The sequence below is a fragment of the Phascolarctos cinereus genome, unplaced genomic scaffold, assembly GCF_003287225.1.
Source record: "Phascolarctos cinereus isolate Bilbo 61053 unplaced genomic scaffold, phaCin_HiC Scaffold_4;HRSCAF=312, whole genome shotgun sequence".
In the NCBI taxonomy this organism is placed as follows: domain Eukaryota; kingdom Metazoa; phylum Chordata; class Mammalia; order Diprotodontia; family Phascolarctidae; genus Phascolarctos; species Phascolarctos cinereus.
In genome coordinates this window covers 562,331,780-562,354,084 of record NW_027555847.1, presented here as the reverse complement: position 1 = coordinate 562,354,084, position 22,305 = coordinate 562,331,780, and positions in this window count along the sequence as shown.

Here is a 22,305-nt window from a genome sequence, read left to right as displayed (position 1 = left end):
AGGCAGGAGGGATCTTAAAGAACATTGAGCCAAACTCCTCAGTTTGTTGTTGTTGTTGTAGTTATGTAAATATTTCCATGTTAGTCATTTTGTACAAGACTCAAATAAAAGAAAAAAAAAGAAAGTGAAAAATAGCATGCTTCAGTCTGTTATTCAAACAATATCAGTTCTTACTCTGGAGGCAGACAGCATGCTTCATCATCAGTCCTTTGGGCTTGTCTTGTATCATTGTATTGCTGAGAATAGCTAAGTCATTCACAATTCTTTATCGAACAGTAATGCTGTTACTGTGTACAGCACTGTCCTGGTTCTGTTCACTTCATTATGCATCAGTTCATGTAAGTCTTTCCAGGTTTTTCTGAAATCATCCTGCTTGTCATTTCTTATAGCACAATAATATTCCATTATAACCACATACCACAGCTTGTTTAGCCATTCCCCAATTGATGGACATCCCCTCAATTTCCAATTCTTTGCCACCACAAAAAGAGCTGCTATAAATATTGTTGTACAAAGAAATCATTTTCCCCTTTTGTGGATATCTTTGGGATACAGACCTGAACAATTTTATAACCTTTTGGGCATAGTTCCAAATTGCTGTCCAGAATGGTTCAAACCCCTTGTTTTGCAAATGAAGAAACTGAGGTTTGGAGAAGGTAAGTGACTCCCCTATGATTAAATGGCTACTAAATATCACTGGCAAAATTTGAACTCAGGTCTTCATGACTCTAATTATCTATTGCTCTGTCCACTGTACCACATAGCTGCTTCTCTAACAGCATCAACAAAAAAGTTTTAAAAATAGAAATGACTGGTGAGCTACATTACTACAGATTTCTTTCTTTTTATTAAAAATTTTCAGGTGAAGAAAATTCACATGATTTGGGGTAAAAAATTCCAGGTTTTGACTGCCTGACTTATTTCTCTCTTATTTGGGCTGGGAGAACGGGAAGGAAGAGAGGTGAGGTATAGGAAACAAATATATTCATACATACATATAAGTATAGACACACAGGTGTATATACATATACATGTATACACCTACATATAAATATACACACATACACACATGGCAGCTAGCTGGTACAGCAGATAAAGTGCCAGACCTGGAGTCAGGAAGACTCATCTTCTTGAGTTCAAATCTGGCCTCATACACTAACTAGCTGTGTGACCTGGGCAAGTCACTTAACCCTGTTTGCCTCAGTTCCTCATCTATAAAATTATCTGGAGAAGAAAACGACAAACTATTCCAGTGTCTTTGCCAAGAAAACCCCAAATGGGGTCACAAAGAATTGGACACAACTGAACAACAACAAAAATATATATACACACACACAAGTATGTGTGTGTATTAGAATTGAAAGAGTGATAAACTTGGAAACTGGAGACCTAGGCTCCCGATTTAGACACTTAACTAGTTGTGTGATTATTAATTAAGCAGGATGATCTCCTTTGGGCCTCAGGCTTTCTCATCTTTGTAGTGGGAATAATAATACATTTACTACCTACCTCATAGGACTGTTGTGGAAGAAGCATTTTTGAAACCTTAAAGTGCTACAGTAATTTGAGCTATTGTTATCATCATGCTATCTTGCCTTACTTGTACACTTAACTGCAAGTGAATTAAATTTTCCTGGTCCATATCCCCTGCAATTGCAAAAGACCTGCATGATGCACTCTATAAATAAATCCACATTCCCTAACTGTGTAGCAAAGGGTCTTTGGCAGTTTCTTTTCTATAGGGTCTAGATATTAATGAGCTTAGCTATATGGGAATGGTGCAAAGTTAAAGGATTGCCAGGAGACCCCGTTGAAGGACGCTGTACTCTGATCAGCAACATAAAGCTAGCGATGTGAACAAGAAAATGAAATTTATTGGCTTTAACTTCATTGTTCCAGAATGGAAAATGAGACATTGAAGTGTATAATTGCTGTTAGCTCTGCTTCTTTCCATTTTGTATTAGTGTGTTCCCAATAAATGGGTCACTCCAGGTGATAGCTCGCTTCCTGCAGTTTGTAGGCTGGCTTTATTAGAGAAGCGACTTTCTTGGCCCCTGGTCTGGCAAAAGACCCGTACAATCATAATATTCACCCACCCCCACCTTTCCTGCCTGCACAGACTTACAACATTGCAAGTCTATCACTAATAACAGGAGCCGAGGAAAATTGTAAGGCAAAGCGAGCAATGGAGAACAGCCGAAGAGAAAGATAATTGCAAGTTGGAACGTAATTAAATCTTAATACAGTGTACAAAATATTTCAGAGCCAACTTAATGGTGTGTGCCTTAGCCAGATTACTCAGAACACAGATTCATTTCAAAAGCTCTCTGTTACAACCTATAATCCCAAAAGACAGCACCACATCGTTTGACTGAATATGGATCCTACCTACCAAGTGTTGAATCAAAACAAGACACTTTAAATATATAGATTTATAGATATATAAAATCAGGTGCTGATCATTTCACTAGTAATCCTCCTGTTGTTTCCTCTTTTGCCCAAGGAAAAGGCAAGGGGCATTCATTTTTTACTAACCTTTTTCTAACATGGTTGATTCCTCCCAAGCTAAACAGTTTTCTCTGAAAATCCTCAACCCATAATTAAGCCTTCCTCTCTGAAATGAGGAGAGTTTACTTAGTAGGGGGACTCAGTGCACAACTACCATCCCCCATAGAAGAGATTAGCTCCTGAGAGAAGGTGGGGGGTAGTGAAGAAAGCTGTTTGGCAAACAAACCTGTAGAGATGAAAGCAAGAGCATGCTGACGGGGAGGAAGAAGTATGCTTGGGTTCTACTCTGGCGGTCTAACTCCTCTAACATTTCCACTGGGTGTTAGAACCATGAGAAATGTTGTGGAGTGCAGAGAGGAAGAAAAAACTACCTAACACTTACATCAATCAGTAAGTATTTATTAACTACAAGCAGCTAGGTGTTTCAGTAGATACAGCTCTGAGCCTGGAGTCAGGAAGATCCGAGTTCAAATCCAGCCTCAGACACTTACTAGCTATATAACCCTGGGCAAGCGACTTAATCTGTTTGCCTTAATCCACTGGAAAAAGAAATGGCAAACCACTTTAGTATCTCTGCCAAGAAAACCCCAAGGACAGTGTTGGCAGACATAACTGAACAACAACATATACCAAGCTAGGCCCAAAGACACTGCACTAGTTATTATAATGCTAAAATACTAATAAATTTTTCACTCCAGGAAGTAAAATGAATTAGTTTAGTGGGATGTTGACAACATCCCTTTTAGTCATATTTGACCTTTGGGGCTAGGGAAGGTAAAAAAAAAAATTACCAGGGAAACTTACAGATTTTTGAAAGCAAACAACCTAAGGAATTATTTATGGGCCTGCAAAACTGATCCCCAGTGCTTCATAATGTAGTTTGCCCCACCTGAGTTTCTGATTTCCTTATTATCAGTCCATGGTGGTAAGTTCATGGAAGGGAAATTTCAATGAGTCAAAAACATTCTATCTCCTCTTGACCTACTGGGTACTAAGTGTTAAGAGGGAAGTAATAGGCTCTCATAGGCTCTCACAGTTACATGAACAGGGGCTTAGTCCCAGGGTTATGAGAAATACCAAAAAAAGTCTCTTGCCCAAAAATATCTTTTCTGCTGACCTGCCATGGTGGCTGAAATTTCTACTCTTATCATTATCCCCTCCTTGCTTATACTGCATTGAAAAGGGGGCAGCTAGGTAGCACTGAAGATAGAGAACCTGCCCTGGAGTCAGAGGATCTGAGTTCAAATTTGACTTTCAGACACTTGGCACATTTCAGCTTTGTGACCCTGGGCAAGTCGCTTAACCCCCATTGCAAAGAAGAATTTTTTTCTACCACCATGTTCACATAGCCCCTGTTCAAGAGACATCCATCCATACTGGCATCATTCCATTAATCACTACTTATTAGGCCTAGTCACTCAACCCGTTCTAAGTGCTATCTCCCAGCCCATATCTCACTATCGCGTCCACAAGGCTAATCTGAGACACTTTGCCAAATGTCTTGCTGAAATCCAAGTAGAATCAAAATATGATACTCTCCTGATCCATCAGTCTGATAACCTCCTCAAAAAAGAGAGTGCATTTAGTCCAACATGATTTGCTATTTTTGTGTCTCATATTGATTTGTAATGATCATTGCTTTGCCTTCTAAATGTTCAGCTTTTCTGAGCACTACCCCTTTAATTAAAGCATTTTAGAATTTTGCTGAGGATTCAAACAAGTTTGGCTGTAATTTGCACAATCAACCTTCTTCTTCCCCTTTCTGAAAATCTAGACAATGTTGGCCCATCTATAATCCTGAAGCACCTCCATACACTGTGATTTTTCAAAGATCATTAGTGGTGCCTCAACACACAATTGAAATCACATTAAATATATTGGATTACAGTTAATGTTGGATTGGTAACTTGAAGCATATGTGGAATGATCAATCAAAAAAGCCTTGGATTTGGCCTTAAAAGGACTGGGCATGAATTCTGACCACTATAAACAAACCATTTCACTTCACTGAGTCTCTGTTTCTTTATCTGTAAAATGGGGGTAATGATGCTGGCAGTGCCTCCCTAACAGTATTATTGTGAGGATCAAATCAGATGATACATGTAAAGTATTTTCTATGAAAATGATGGCTATTATTTAACTCACTGAGAACACTTAGGCAATCTCACTATTTTCTAATTTATTTTTCTTTTCTATTCTGTTAACCATGTTTGTTTTAATACAGGTCTTCATGATTTTTCCAAGATCCCTTATAGCAGCTCAGCAATTTTATCTACCTGCTCTTTCTGTATCTTGGGACATAACTTGCCTAGGACTAACTGTTTAAACATTATAAGGATATCAAAGTATTCTTTTCCTATTACTTTACTTATCTTGAGTTTTCATTCTCTGCTAATCATTTTAGCTCTGTTCTCCAAGGTCTGAAGATCATTCTCTTTGACAAAGGAAATAGTAAAAACAAATTGAATAGTTCTACCTTCTCAACTTTTATCTTTCCATCCATATCATGCAACAGTCTTATCCCTTCTTTGAGCCTCCCTTTTACCCCAAACACAAGAGCTAGACATGAGCCTTTATGTTGATCGCAAGGTCCTTGCCAGTCTCAGTTAATTCTGAACTTTAACACTCCTGGCACTATCTACTTACAGGATCATAACACTTTGAATTCATCCTCGGTCACCTTGACTTGTTTCTGTACATTAAAAAAATATCTAATCAAATTAAGCTTGATTGGTGATAAAATAAAATGTGATAGGTAAATTTCACATGTAAAAAAATTGGTCTTTCTATACAGTCCGTCTTTTTATCCTGTACAAAAATGTCATGATTACATTTTTAGAATTCCTTTCCTGATGTCTTCCTTTCTCTTCCCCTGCAGAATCTTAGGCCATGGGAAATTAACACACTATTGGTTGAGCTGTGAATTGACCTAATTGTTCTACTTTGGGGTCTAGGGAACAATTTTGGAATTATGCAAGAAGAATCATTAAATTCTAAATAAGTTTTGACCCAGCATTCCTAATACCATGCTTATAGCCCAAAGAAGTAATTAATACATAGAGAGGTCCTATTTACAACAAAATATTATTAGAATCACTCTTAGTGACAGCTAAAAGCTAAAATGTAATAGGTGTTCATTGAATGGACAATGTTTGAACAAATTATTTTAAATGAAAGTGATGTTATTTTACTACCAGGAATGACAAATGTAAGGATTTTAGGCAAACATTAAATATGTATGTTAATTGGTATGGAGTAAAAAAATGAGAAAAATATATAAGCTTGTATTTGTGTCTATATAGCTATATGTATATACAGTTATCCCTTCCACATTGTGATTTTCTCCATTGTGGTTTTTGCATATCATGGGTTGGCATAAGAAAATAAATGGGAATTTTGAGTTTTGTGGAAGCTGCAGAGGATGCAGAAAAAGTTAAGAAACTCAGAAATGCATAAAATATATGTGTAGTATTATATAATATAGCCTTTGACCAATATGTAGCCCAAATTTTATAATAAAGTACTGTAAACACCCCATAAAAGAAAAAGAAAAAAAAGTCAGACTTCTCTGGTACAAAGGAAGAGCCAAAAACTTTTAAGTGGATTTTCCAGATTGAAAGGGCACTGCACCCCTAACCTGAATCCAGGGCCGGTACTTTATCCACTGTGCCACCGAGCTGCCCCCTATATACAAATCTTTATACATATATACACAGGCATATACATATATTTAATACATTTCCACTTACATTTAATGACTACAATGATATAGACAAAAATAACAGCAAAATTCAGCTGAGATCAAATTAATTTCAATGGTCAAACTTAGTCTCAGGTAACAGGTCATGAAACACCCTTCCTGTCAGTAGAAAGAATTGCATACATTGTCATCTCTAGTTGCTGGACTGGTTGGGTTTTGCTTAACAGTCTTTCTTTGTTATAAATGAGTATTTGGAGGTGGTATTTTAAGAAATAACTATAGTGTAAAAACATATGGTGTCATTTTTAAAAAATGCATGGCTTTTGGCCATGTATCCTTTTACAGAAGAATCCTTTGAAATCTGTTTTCCCAATATCTAAGGTGCATCATCTGACTATGCTTGATTTATTTTTTCTATCATAGATTCTAAAGTAGACTGGTTCCTTTCCTCCACATTCACTGCTTTGGTAATTTTAAAGTCAATTGAAAATCTATCATATCTGAAATACTTATTCCAACCCAATTCAACAGGAATTTATTAAAGCATTTACTATATGCAAGGCACTATGCTAAATACAGGGTACACAAAAGCAAAACAAACAAAATAAAACAGTTCCAACCTTCAAGAAGTTTATAGGCTACTGAAGTATACCATATGCAAACAGAGTCAGCTGAAATATATGATAAATTGGGGAGGAAGGAGAGAGTACTAATAGTGAAGGGAATCAGGAAAGACTTCCTTTAGAAGATGGCACATGGGATGAACCCAAAAGGAAGCAAGAATTCTAAGAGGTAGAAGTGAGGGGGGCACCAACCAAGCGGCAATATCTTTGAGCTTCAGTTTTCTCACTTACGAAATTGGATTAGTAATACCTTTAATCATTGTGAAACTTACAGGAATACATGAAGCCAAAAGGAAATAATAAATGTAAATCACTTTGAAATTTTTTAAATGCTGAATAAATATCAATGATTATTATTATAAGACTCATTTTTTTTACCAGTTTCAATGATATTCAGTCAGTCTTTTTTACAGTTGGTCTGACTCTTTCTCATCCCATTTGGGGTTTTCTTGGCAAAGATACTGAAGTGGTTTGCCATTTCCTTCTCCAGCTCATTTTACAGATGAGGAAACTGAGGCAAACAGGGTGAAGTGACAGCTAGTAAATGTCTGAGGTTGGATTTGAACTCAGAAAGATGAGTTTTCCTGACTCCAGGCCCAGCACTCTATCCACTGTGCCACCTAACTGCCTCTTCAATGCTATCCAAGAGATCAAATATTCTTTCTTTCATTAAGATATTTTGCTTCCTCTATCTGTTACCCATCCTCTCAGCCCTTCAGTGAATTCTCTTACTGCATATTATCTGCTGGGTATCTGTTCTTCCTTCTATGTCTTACTTCCTACCTTCTGTAGAATCTTATTTCTTAAAAACCTAGATAGTTCTTGTCTTCCCACTCCATTTTCATTTTAAGCCCCTTTTGTTCAGTTCTAAAAGACACTAGACAAATATGTTCTTCTTAAGTATGCCATCCTTGCCTGGCCTCAAGTCTATTATTCCTTTCTTAAGCTCCAGTCTAAAATTTCAGATTCCATTTTTTGACACCATCTTCTTCATCAGCTAGTCACTCTCCATATCCTTTATCTTCTAAAGCCCCTATTTTTAACCAGGAGCAGTGATGAAAATACCACCTATGGCCTATATCATCTTTAGTTTCCCATCCTGGATTTCATAAAACCTAGAAGTACCCTCTAAGTTCTTTATGTTATTTATTCCTACATGAATCACCAGAACCAGTGGTCATCAAGTTTCACAAGTCAAGGGAAGCTTTTCCATATTTCCATCCATACTCCTAATTGGTCATTTCTAGTTGACACATAGACACCTCAGCAGAAAGTCACCCACTACCAAGACTTGTATCTTTTTCATATGGCTACTAATAAATGCCTTCTCTCATGGTACCACATGTGGATCTTCATCAGCATTCTATAACAAAGGAAAGTGCCTCCTTTCCAGAAGATAATCCCTTCCATATCACAAGGGACTAGGAGTACATCACCTCCAAAATTTGTAAAGTCCGTATAAAATTTTTTAGCCCTACCTTCATGCCACAGAAGAAGTCTGAACTTTTTTCTTTTTCTTTTATGGGTTATTTGCAGTATCTCATTGTAAAATTTGAGTTAAGTATTTGGTCATAGGTTCTGTGTCATCTGCTGGCCTTTACATGTCATTTGTGGCTTCTGCAAAACTCCAAAAAAATCTCCATTTAATTTCTTATGCCTACCCATGATATATCAAAACCTTGATGGGGAAGTCACAATGTAGAAGGGATAACCTATTTCATAACTCAAAAAGATTCCATGGTCCTTCCCTTCCTCCTCTGTGTCAGACTCTGATGATACAAATCAGGATTCCTCTTCCTCCTCACTCTATTCTTCTTTGTTTTCACTCAAAGAACTCCATTCTCCCTAATACGTTGGAAATTAGATATCCCATCATCCCTTTAAATTTTTCCTGTGACAGGGAGAAAAAGCTGCATTTTGTAAATGTGTAATTGTTAATTAATCACTAAGGTTTCTGAGAACCACTGAAACATTCCCTTCCCCCTCCATGCCTGCTCAAATGTCAATCTTCGGTTCACTGCAGCTCTTCTACCAATGTGCATAGTGAACTGCCATGGAAAGCTGTTTATTTGCTGCACCTGTTCATCTTTCTACAGACATTTTTTTTTTGCCAAGACTACTAAGTAAGCTTTTAGAGCAGGATTTCCTGCCTTTGCTATGGGGGGGGAGGTGCTTGCCCAGGTGTTTATGATCAGCAGTTAGCAGATTCCTGCCAACACCATAGTGCAAACAGTAACTCTGATCAGCTGGTATATCCTCAAAGGCGTTCTAAAGAAATGTAGCTATTTCTTCTCCCTTCTTTTGTCCTCTCCTCTCTCACCTACTAGTCAGACAGACATTGTCTCCTTGCTCTTCGTTATACCACCATCTTCTATGTGCCATGAAGAACTTTTGACTCTAATTTAAGAGAATCAGGACAAGTTATAAAGGATTTTTTTTTAAGTCAGAAATGTAATTTCATTTGCTCGGGGAACTCCTGGTGAGGAAACTTTATAAATACAGATCAACAGTTGTTCTGCAACTCATACTCTTAGTAAATTATACAGGGTCACATAGCAAGTATGTGTTCAGGTTAGAACTTGAACTCAGGTCTTCTTGACTCTGAGGCCAGCCTTCTGTCCACTACACAATGCTACTTTTAAAAAAGTAATATTATTTTTAATAAGTAAACAAGCATTTATTAAGGGCTATGTGCCAGGCATTGTGCTAAACACTCTTATTTATGCCTGGGATTTAAAGGTAGCTCAGTTCCCAGGGGGAAATGATTTTATTGTGTGTATGTATCTGTGTGTGTGTGTGTGTGTGTGTGTGTGTGTGTGTGCATGTATATATACATACACGCACACATATATATATATATATATATAAAACATTAATCATGAAAGATAAAGCTATCCAAAATGACATAATTATATCGACAGATACAGAAAAAAGTTTTTGACAAGGTATAGCACATTTATCCTAAAAGAAAAATCCTACAAAGCATAAGTGTAGAAGGATCTTTATAAAAAACTTGATATTAGTCCATGAAATAGGGAAACACTAGAACCTTCCTTAGGAAACAGAAGAATAGAGATATCAGCAAACACTACAAATCAGGTCTTGGTTTATTATTTTGTTAATTGCCTATACTTGGAGAAAATGTTAATATTGCAGATTAAATTTAAAAGTGTGTTGTGCAGACAATTTTAGGAGAACTTGTCATTAAACATATATTAACACACACTTATCCCATTCCTTATTATGTGATATGGTTCTAAAAATATTAGAAAGAGCAATAAAACAAAAGAATAAAATTTAAGTATAAAGATAACAAAGAAGAATCAAATCGATCCTCTTTGCTGGTGACATGAGGATTTCTGAGGCCCACAAAAGTTTGTTTTGAAGTTCATTAAGAAAGTCCTAGGAAATCAGCAAAGAAAAAAATTGAGATAGTAGCTTTAGCAAAGTAGAAGTTTACAAAATAGAACTGCAGAAATCAACCGCATTTCCCAATTGCAACAATAAAATTCAGGAGGGAATAATAGAAAAGGAAGTTCTATTCAAAAACAAACTTTAAAAATTCATAAAATATGTAAAAGTTAATCTACCAAAGCAAATTCAATACCTACTTAGATACAATTATAAAACATTATTTAAAGAAATAAAGTACAATTGGAAGTATTCCCAATGCTCCTGGCTGGACAATGCCAATATAATAAAAATGACAATACTACTTAAATGAATTTACAGATTAAATCCTATACCAACAAAACTACTAAAGTGATACTTTACAGAGCTAGATAATAAAATGACAAAATTCATTTAGATGAACAAAAACTCTGGGACTTAAAGTAGAATAATGAAAAAAAAATTAGGAATGAAGAGTACTTCCAGATCTTGAACTATAGTATGAAGTACTAATTATCACAATTATTTGGTACCGTTTAAAAAATTAAAAAGTAAATCAATATAATAGGTGGTACAATAGATAGAGTATTAGGGCTGGAATAAAGAAGACCTAAGTTTGAATCCTGCCTAAGACTATATATTAGGTATGTGATTCTGGGGGCAAGTCACTTAACTTTTCTGAGCTTTAGTTTCTTCTGCATCTGGAGAAAGAACTGACAATTAGAAGCATGTATAGAATGATTTTGCAAACATACACACATATACTTACATATGTGTATGTGTACACACACCCACACACACCCACACATACACACACACACACACACACACACTCACGCACATTTGTGTCTAATGGTAGCCATAGGAGAGTGGGGGAGAAGGAAGGGAAAAAAAGAAAGTTACTTTATTATATATTTGAAAGGAATAACAAGTGGTACATAATAGACTTGCACTTTCATGTGAAATCATTTTTTTCATTCGACTATGTTACAGAAATTCTTGTTTTATTCCATAAATTAAAAATATGATAACTAAAATTTTTAAAAAAAGAGAAAATGAAAGGGTTGGATTTGATGACCTGTAAGGTCCCTTCCAGTACTAAATCCATGATTCTGTGAATAGATTAGACAAGGAAGAATAATAAATAATTGAACTCAGGAATATAATGTTGGATAAATTCCAAAACATAAATGAACTAGGAAAGAACTTCCTATTTAATAAGAATTTCAGGGGAAAATAGAAAGCAATCTGGCACAAATTAGGTTTAGATAATCATCTTCTACTATACACCACAACAAACTAAAACCAGATATGTAATCTGAAGAGTTTAGATTACACCATAAAAAAAAATTAGAAGAGAACCAGATCAGGTACTTTTTATAGCTATAACTACAGGGCAAATTCTTAACCTAAAAAGGGATAAAGGTAATGATAAAAGATAAAGAGACAATTTTGATTATGTAAAATTGAAAAGCTTTTACATTAATGAAATGAATGCAACCAAGAATGGAAGTGGTTGATCAGGAAAAATTTGTATCATATATCTTTAAACAAGGTTTAATACATGAATACAATGGAATATGACTTTGCTAATAATAAGAAAGAATGAATATGATGAATAAGAGAAGCATGGGACATCATGAACTGATGCAAAGTGAAGTAAGTAGAACCAAGGAAACAATATACACAATGAATATGACAATATAAATGGAAACAACAACAGCAATAAAACAATTAAAGCTGAATTGTTCAGAAATTATTATGACCAACCTTAGCCCTGAAGAAGAGATATGAAATAATAACTCCCCCTACCTCCTTGCAAAAATAGGAAATTCGGTGTGGAACATTGTCTATAACATGAATCTTTTTTGATAGTTACATGTTGGCTAGTTTTGCTGAATTTTATTCTTTTTTATTCTAAAAATTATAAGGATAGTTGGAGGAGGGATACATTGCAAAATAATAACAATGAAAATTTGTTTTAAAAAATACCTTTAAAAAGTTAAAAATGTTTTTTAAAAACATTTTTTTTTAAAAAAAATAGCATCAACTATCTCCTAAAATTCTCAATCTATATTTTTCCTCTTTCATAGTCAAAGTCTTAGAAAATGTCGCTTATACTCATTGCCTCACTTTTCCAGCTCCCACTTGATTCTTAAAACCTCGAATTTTAGCTTCTGACCTAATCACTTAACTCAAACCATTCTTTCCAATGATCTCTTTATTGCCAAACTAAATGGACTTCCTATCAAGACAGCTGCCAAAAAGGAAGGCAGACCACCAAGCTCCCACATAATTAGTCAAGCAAAAACCTGACATTTTCACCAGACCTGAGAAAGATCAAGATATCCAACAAGAAACTATAGTAAGTGCTTTTTACAACAATACTGCAAAAAAGTTATCTAGAAGCCCACAGATAAAAGGAATAGGGCCTCTTCATCAAAGTCAGCAATGGCATGGGGTAACCTCCCACTACACCAGAGATAGACAGGGATGCATGAAATTTGCAAGGCTCTATGTCCAGAGCTTGCCAGAGTGGAAGGACCCCTGAGGAAAATCTACCTTACATATGGTTCATATCTAGAGCATCCCTAGAAGGAAATAACAGGGCACAAGTACTCAGTACACAAAATGGGTGCCAGGTACAGGACAGCAATTTATTTCTTCTACTACAGAAAATGATAAAAACACAAATGACTCCAAGATGTCATTAACAAATATTAACAAATACAGAAAATCATGAAACAATAACTCATAATATTCACTGTGCTTTCCTGACAGGCAAAAGCAACTTTGTGAGACTATTGAACAAACATTTCACACTCATCTCAGACCTACACTGTCAGAGCAATTCACAAGGTCCAAATCTCATGACCAGCCTATGCATGACTTGGGCTTGCTTTGGTCTTTGCACTACAGAATCCTCCTGGAAGTGGTGTTCTTTTCCTCCAAGAAGTAGTCCTGTTTTAGGAATTCTTCCTGCTGGACATCTGGCACCCAACCCCATAGCTCCTAAACTCTCAAATTTACAGAGTTGACACCAGGGATGGCAATGTCCTTTTCTCAAGATTGCTGATTGCTAGCCTATTCTTATGGAAGGAAATAGAAAGCAGAATGTGACCAGAGATTCAGGATCCCCAGGCAAGCACATGGTTCTTATGACATGTGCTTGTGGCTGACATTGCCGCATGGGGGAGGGGAAGGGAAAAACTCCCAACTTACCCCATTGGATGTCCATGGTGGAGAAAGCACTGGTTGCATTCCAAAAGAGGGAGGGCCAAAAAAAGAATAAGGAGTTATTTCCAACTCTCTTATAGAACACCAAGGAGGTAGGTTTCTACTGACTTAGTTGTCAATCATCTTTGACATAACCCTCTATTCTTGAGGAAACAGGAAGACTGGTCAGTTGCTCCATCATCCCAAAGAACATGTCCTTCAGTTCTGAGCCAGAGCCCAGGTCCACCACCAAATGTAATTCCGCTTTCTGACAAAGGTCTATTACGCTCTGTAATTTCACCAAATCGATTCAGGGACTCAGTTATCAATTTCCCTAGTCAGCTCCCCTCCCACTTCACTAGAATAAGACTCTTTAAAAAAAGAAGTATGATTCATTCCAAATGTACCAGAACATATACTGTTTTGAATTGTCTGATGGCAAAATGAGAGTTCATAGAGGGAGGAAGGAGGAGGATCTGTTTTCCATAAACCTTCTTTTTCCTTTGCAATAATAAACACTTCAAATCAGTATATGAACAATTTATTTTTCAAAATATATATAGAAATGATATTTATATTTTCTGGGATTCAAGATACAGGAAATCTTGAGTTATTTTTAAAGTCCAATCCCTTGTTATAAAGTTGATAAACCAAAATCCAGGGAGAAATTAAAGCAACTTGCCTAGTTAACAGAGTCAGAGAAGGGAAGAGCCAGTTCTGGGACCTAGTTTTCTTGGCTCCTGATACATGCCCATTCTATTATAACTAGCCATCAGTTGTGTTATTAGGCTTGCAAAATCCCAAATACTTTCAGCTTTACTTTGCATCTGGTCTCTTTGAATTTATATTCTTTCCAACATAAAAATATTATTATTTTTTGTTATCCTAATTCATGTCATTGGTTATCCATCTACACTGAAAGCATGTGGGTCAAGAAATATGTGTTATATCTCACAATTCTCAGAAATAAGCAAATGAAAAGGTAATCAGGTAGTACAGTTCTGACTTGGAGTCAGGAAGACCTGAGTTCCAATCCTGCCCTCTTGGATACTTGGAGGTTTGGAGTTTTAGACAATGTGTAATCCTGGACAAGTCATTTTATCTGTCTCAGCCTCAGATTCCTCATTTGAAATGGGGATAATAATGACATCCCTTCTGCAGGGTTGCTATGAGAATCAAATGAGATCACATATGTAAAGCACTTTACAAAACTTAAAGTACTTAATCAAAACTAGCTATTAATGTCTTTGCCATATTCATTACTAGTAAACAAGGATTTCACTCAAAGGAAGTGTTTGCTGCTCTGAGCAAGAGAGGGTTTACTTAAAAAACAAACAAGAAGTAGAAAATGAGAAGGTGGTACAGTGGATAGAGCAGCAAGAGTCAGGAATACTTGAGTTCAAATCCGGCCTCAGACATTTATTATATGAGCACAAGCAACTCCCTAAGCTCTGTCTACCTCAGTTTCTTCATCTGCAAAATGAGGACAATAACAGCGCCTACCTCCCAGGTAGGTGAAGATAAGGTGTCTGCGAAGATAAGATGACATAATATTTGTAAATCATTTTGCAAACCTTAAAGCATTATGTATGAGCTAGCTGTTATTTTTATTATTACCATTGTTATCTAGAGAACATCAGATACAACCTTGAAATGAAAGCATAATGAAGGAGGTAATCCATAGCAGAAAATAGTTAGGAAGGGGGATGGGAAGAATATGCATCAGATCTCTACACTCCAATGAATAATAACGGGTAATGTCCAATGGATAATAATAATTATTATAATAATTGATCATTATAATAATTATCCAATTTATAATAAAAAAGTAAATTTTAAATATTAATGAGAGTAGGCAAAGACTACTTAATAGTTTACATGCACATGCATGTATATGTGTGTTTATATGTAATATGCATGTGTTTATGTGTATATAGATCATTTGTACATAATTGCATGTTGTCTCCCCCAGCAGATTGTGAGCTCCTTGAAGACAGGTACTTTTGCCTTTTTTTATATCCCCAATACTTAGCACACTGTTTAGCACATTAAAAAAAACACTTAAATGCTTACTGACTGACTAAGGTAGAATTTTCATTCCTTTATAAATAGAGCATCTGATAATTTTTTCTTGTTTTCCTCACAATTTTATCTTTCCATAGGTTAAGGAAGCAACAAGAAGCACTACTGTGGGGGCAGCTAGGTGGCAGAGTGGATAGAGCGCCGGCCCTGAAATCAGGAGGACCTGAGTTCAAATTTTACCTCAGACCAAACATTTGACACTTACTAGCTGTGTGACCTTGGGCAAGTCACTTAATCCCAATTGCCACACACAAAAAAAGCACTACTGTGACTTAATTCTGATAAGTATAGAGGATCTGGTGAAGTGAAAATGATAGGTGTCTGGAGTAACCAATAGTGTGAAGTCACAGAACACTTGGCCTAGCACAGCACTCTGCATATCATAGTCACTTAAGAAATGTTTATAGAACTGAACGCTCAGATGTGTGCCCTCAACTTTAAGATAATTTTTTTTAATCCAGTAAAGACACAGATAATGGATCTCTTAACCAGGACCATTAAGAAGGAAAAGAACTTAAGAGGAAGAGGAAAAAATGAAATTCGGACAATATAATTGCATATAATCTTGATTAAAAAAAAAAAGAAATGACATCAAAAAGGACAGATGTGGCCACATGAGGAGCTCTTTGATGAACTCGGATTCTTAAAGAATATGTCCAAAGGGTAGGAGAGTGGACTTTCAAAATAGAGATATTTGGAGTAAGTAAAAGGACAAGGAAAGGGTAGGGTGGCTCTACTATTTGAGGCATATACTATAACATAAACACATGACAAAGAAAATGCCAAACTACTCAATTCCTCTTTCTTACTATTTTCTCCATCAATTACAACAATGTTAAATCTGAAATGATGGAACAAACATGTTTAAAAGAAAAATTAACCCTTATTAATTCATTATTGTTAAGAGATCTCCAGTGTTGGGCAGTAAGACTGTCCTCAGCCCTGTTCTGTTTAAAATGTTTATAAATGACTTGGATGAGGACACAGGTTGCAAACCTCAACTTTGATGACCCAAAGCTGGGAAGGATGGTTAATATATTGAGTAATATTGATCTGGAGCCAAAAGATCTCAGCAGGCTGACATGAGGAACTGAAACTAACAAGATTAAGCTACACTTAGGTCATAAAAATCCAATACACCCAGTGGGAAAGGCATGAGTAGATAGCAGAACATGTGAAAAAGAGTTAGTTATTTCACTGGACTACCAGCTCAATATGACTCAATCCATTCTATGTCTGACAACAAAAGCTAATCATATCTCAGGATACATTAATAAGAAGATAGTGTCCAGGCCACAGGACATAATAAACCTAGTATACTCCATGATGGGAATTATGTCCCATCTAGAATTCTGTGTTCATTTTGGAGAGGCAATGATGTCTCATAGTATTGGGAATGAGGTGACCTAGTTTCTTTTCCCCAGGGCTCTTCCTAGTTGAGATCCTGGGTAAGACAAATAATCTATCTGCTCCTCATTTTTTTTATGTATAGAATGAGGAGATTGAACTAGGTACCTTCTTCCAGGCAATCTCTTCCAGCTCTGACATGCCATGTATAATCTTAGGGATACTTAAAAGCCAGTTCTTCCCATAGAGGGCACCCAGGATGATAGGAGTCATACAAGGAGAAAAGCAAGAAACTAGGGATTAATTTCCCAGAGCATAAGAAGACATTGGAGGAATGGGGAGCATGTTTTCAAAGTGGATAGAGCACCAGGCCTGGAGTCAGAAAGACCTGAGTTCAAATCTGACCTCAGGCACTTCTAGCTGTGTGACCCTGGGCAAGTCACTTAACCCTGTTTGCCTCAGTTTCCTCATCTGTAAAATGCAAACCACTCCAGTACCTTTGCTAAGAAAAGTAGAAGAGTCAGACACAGCTGAACAACAAAATTATGTAGAAGAGAGAAGGGATATATTTTCCATAGCTCGATAGCTCTGCAAAGGAAAAACTAAGGCTAAGCTAGTAGAAGTTACAAGAATTTTGGTTCAATATAAGTTAAAGTATTATAAAAGAGCTGTTTGAAAATCAAGAGAGCCCAACATGTACAGCAGTGCATTTTCTGTCACTGAAATATGTAGTCTGAGGCTGGCTGTATAACCACCTGTGAGAGATGTTATAAAAGGGACTTGAAGTATGTGATAGGAGACTAGGCAAGCTGACTTTTAAGGTCCTTTCCAACTCAGCAATTCTATTCTTCTTTTTCTATGTCTCTATCCCTTTCCCTTAGGTCCTTGGTTTTCAAAATAAATATTTATTATTCTCTGACTTATTCAAGGTGGTGATGTAGATACTGCATTATTTTTAAGACTATAAATATAATCTTCACCTGGAAGAGACCCTAAAGATCACTTAATTCAACTCCCTTATTTTACATATCAGTAAACTGAGGAGGTCTGAGAGAGGATAAGGGACTTACCCAAGGTCATATAGATAGTAAATATGAGAGGTAGGATTTGAACCCAAGCCCTTTGACTCCAGTGCCAATACTTTGTCCATTATACTGTCAAAGAATGAGAACCTTACAATGAGAAAATATCAGATTTAGGAAGTATACAAAGAAAAACAGAGCACCAAAGAATCCAGGAACCTAAAAAGATCTTGCCCTGTGTCTATGAAAAATTGCTTTGCTTCTCCATGCTTTTTCTTACTCTACTCTTTAAGGTACAGTTTTGCCTGCTCAGGGAAATTCTGTAGCTTGCCTGTAAAGGTTTTCTAATTTTCCAAAATCACAACCACAGCAGAAGCTGACTTGGGATTTTTCATATCGTATTCTGTGCTTGTCCAATTACAGGCATACCATGAGGAGGAAAAAAAACCAGAAAATTCAGTATCTTCACAGTGCTCAGGCAGCGAGGCAGAGATCTCAGACTAAAGTACATGAGAATGCTATCTCTGGAAAACTTGAGTACTTTCTGGTAAGTGGGCCACGTTCTGATTCCTGAGAACCCCCTCTGTGCCCTAAATAAGGTCATTGGTTTTAAACAGAACTAAACAAAAATGTGTTACAGGAAGTGAAAGTGGTTGCTTTTTCCCGGTGTCAGAGAATCACCCAATTACAGCTGAGTTATACTTTGATTAATTGATTCGGAATGTCTCCTGTTGAGTAATTTTCTTCACTGAGGGTCTGCCAATATAATTTGCTCACAACTGTCACAGTTTTTCAAGTATGAATGATGCTGCATAATGGGTTCAGGTGCTCAGAGAAATCAACTGTCATAAACAGCTTATATGTCAAAATCCAGGGAAATAACGGCATTCAGAAAAGGAAAACAAAACAACTTAAAAGTAGTAACAGAGTAAGGGTGATAGCCATTCTCACTCTTGAATTAGTGTATGATACCTGAAAAGTGCTGATGATTTCCTGTTCACTGGGGGCCCTGAAAGGAGCCTTCCCAACCTAGCTAACTTGAGGCTTAATGAACACATGAAGAAGAGAAGAACCCCATCAGATAAACCTCAGATGCAGTACGAGGGACGCTGAGGTATCTTGAAAGTGTGCCTATAATTACCACCGCATCCCCATATTGTATTGTGATAGTGGGCGAGTTGCATAATTATCACTGATTATAACAAAAACATTAATTTACAATTTGTTGAGGCGTGTGCATGTGAGGCACCAGAGAGATAGCAGTGGGAGAGAAAGCACCAGGGATAGTGGGTTTATAGCAGAAATTAATTAGGCTGCAGGTAAGACCCTGCAGGTGCACATAGGAGCAGACACTATGGGCTATGGGCCTGGAGCAAACGCAGGTGGTAACTGACAATAGTGAGTTTTGAGCTCATATGATTTCGAATTGACAGAGACCTAGGAAACTTTGAAGTCCAAACCTCCTGTTTTATAGAAGAGAAAACTTGAAGCCAGAAAAGCTAAGTGGTTTGCCCTTGGTCTACACAGGTGGGTCTCTACCTTACCTTGATTGATGTAAGTCCATTCTTTGTAGGTGCAGTGAAGCAGAGTCAGACAGTGTAAAGAGTCAAGCTTTTGAATCCTGACTATTCCACTAACTACTTTGTGAGGGCCAGTTATTTCACCAACCTGGGCCTCAGTAGCATCTGTAAAACAAGAGCATTGGCCCAAAGGCATTCCAAGGTTCCTTCCAATTCTACATCTTTGATCCTCTGACCTGAAGTATGACAGTTACTGAATTCAAGAAGTTTCATCTTTATCTGGTTAGTCTCACTGCCAATTTTTTATAAAGTGTAAGTGAATCTTGTTACAAGTCGATGTCAGATAGATGTTGGATTTTAGAATTAAAATGAAACAGAAGGCTGAGGTAAAGATCTACCAATGTCATAACTCAATGTTTCTACAAACCCACATATCTTCAGCAGGTGGTGGTTCAAAATGTAGAGGGATTTTTTTAAAAAGTAGAGACAGAAAAAAATGAAAAAAAAAAACGAAGCATGGAACAAAGCTTTTCTAAATGAGTTTTCCTAAAGTACAGGTCTGACCATGTCATTCTCCTACCTCCCTTTTGCTTCTAGGGTAAAATATAAACCCTACTGGCATTTAAATTCCTTCCTATCCCAGGCCCAACCAACCTTTCCAATATTAAACAAAAACCTCCTTCCTTGCACTCTACAATCCAGCCAAACCAGCGTTATTACTCCTTATGCATGACATTACATTTCCCATCTCCAAACCTTTGCACTGGCTGGTTCCCTATGCCGAGAACATAGTTGCCTTTCACACCCTGCCTCTTAGGCTGCCTACGTTCCTGCAGAACTAGCTCAAGCACTATTTTCTACATGAAATCTCTCCTGAGCCCCATAGCTGCTAGTAGTGCCTTTCCCCTCAAAATTATCTTGCACTTATTTTGTGTGTGTTTTGTCCATCCCTAATATGTGTACCAGTTGTCTTCCCTGAGATAGGGCAGTAACTTTTTCCCTTATGTGTCTGTATCACCAGCACCCAGCACAGTGCTCTTTGTGACCTCATTTGGGTTTTCCTGGCAAAAATACTGGAGTGCTTTGCCATTTCCTTCTCTGGCTCATTTTACAGATGAGGAAACTGAAGAAAACAGGATTAAGTGACTTGCCCAGGGTCACACAGCTAGTAAGTATCTGGGGCCAGATTTGAACTCAGGTCTTCATGACTCCAGGCCCAGCACTCTATCCATTGTACCACCTAGCTGGCACATTGTGGGTTCTTAATAAATGCTTTGATTTATTTAATTTTTTAATTGATTGTAAATTATTTTGATCTTGAAACTCTATGTATACTGTTAAATCTAGGAGTACTACACTAAAGAGAATCACAAGTATTTCCTCACTTGGGGGACTATCTAGCCCTCTTATTGTAACTTCTTTCCTGTCTTTGAATAGCTTATCTCTGTTTGGGACCTACTATTGCCTGCTTTCTCCTGAGTTAGCACAACATGAACCAACCCTAGCAGTATTTAGAGGAGATTGTCTTGGCCTAGAAAGAGCTTTCTGGAGGAAGGATATTGGAAAGAAAGAACAGGAAAGAGAGTGAGGTAGATACTTTTTTTTTTTTGATGGGGTGAAGGTGGGAGAAATTCCATAGTGGGGACTGAAGTGAGAGAGAGGAATATCTTTGTCTTAGAAATTTATAGTGTTAGAAGTTGCAGAAAGACAGATTTATATTCAAAGTAAAAAAGATCTTTCTCACAATTAATGTCCCTAAAAGGAATGGGGTGGCTTCTGAAGATAAGGGATGCTGCCCCAGTAGAGGTCTACAACCAGATGCTGAAAGGCCATTTCTCGGGACTGTTATATAGGAGAATCTTGTTCAGTTACAGATTGTTTTATATAGCTTTTGAGCTCCCTTTCAACTTTGAGACTGGTAGAATTCTGGCACCTTGTGCCATTACACTTGTTGGACTAGACTTAATGGATTAATGTCTTTTTAGGGAAATGTATGTTAGGGTATTTGCCAGTGACAAATACACTAAGAAGTATAATCTGCACATACACTGTAAAATATACTAACATACTATTGCCTTAGAAGAAACAGCTAACCAAGACTGACAGTAAGGAAATTGTATATATACATATAGATATATAGATATATCCCTCTCCATTATCTCTCACAGCCATTTGATTACTACCAAGTCTTGTCAATTCTTATTTGGGTACTTGTAGCTAGATTTATATATAAATATGTGTGTGTGTGTGTGTGTGTGTATATACATATATATGTGTGTGTATATATATACATATATATGTGTGTGTATATATATATAGATAGATATAGATATGTATATATACACATATATACACATATATATACATAGATAATAGATGATACAGCTGCAGCCAGAAAGGCCCTGAGGGACATCTAGTTACACAATAATGGAATCACAGAACCCTATAGTTGGAAGGAACCACACAAGCCATCTTTTCTAATGTATAAAGTTAGTCATTTGACTGCATAGTCTCTCCCAGGATACAAATAGTATAATTTGATATATATTTACGGTGCTGAAGGAATCCTTCTCGTCGTGGTGTGAAGTTATAGCTTTTTGGATGGCTAGTTGAAGGCTGTGATTTGGTGGAGAAAAATTTGGTTTATCCCTAAACCAAAACTCTTCCTACTACTGGGCTTTCCCTGGCACCTGAAATCCTACTGTTAGAGATTCATTTATCATACTAGCTACTTGTCACCTTTGAAAACAGAGAAAAGACATTACAGAAACAGGATAAAAGACAGAAATAATTTAATTGTTAGAAGAGAAGGTGGTAGCTAAAGGAAGAGTCCAGAGAATGAGACAGCAGGGAGAGGAGGCCAGATCTCTGTGTGGAGCCAGAAGGAAGATGATGGA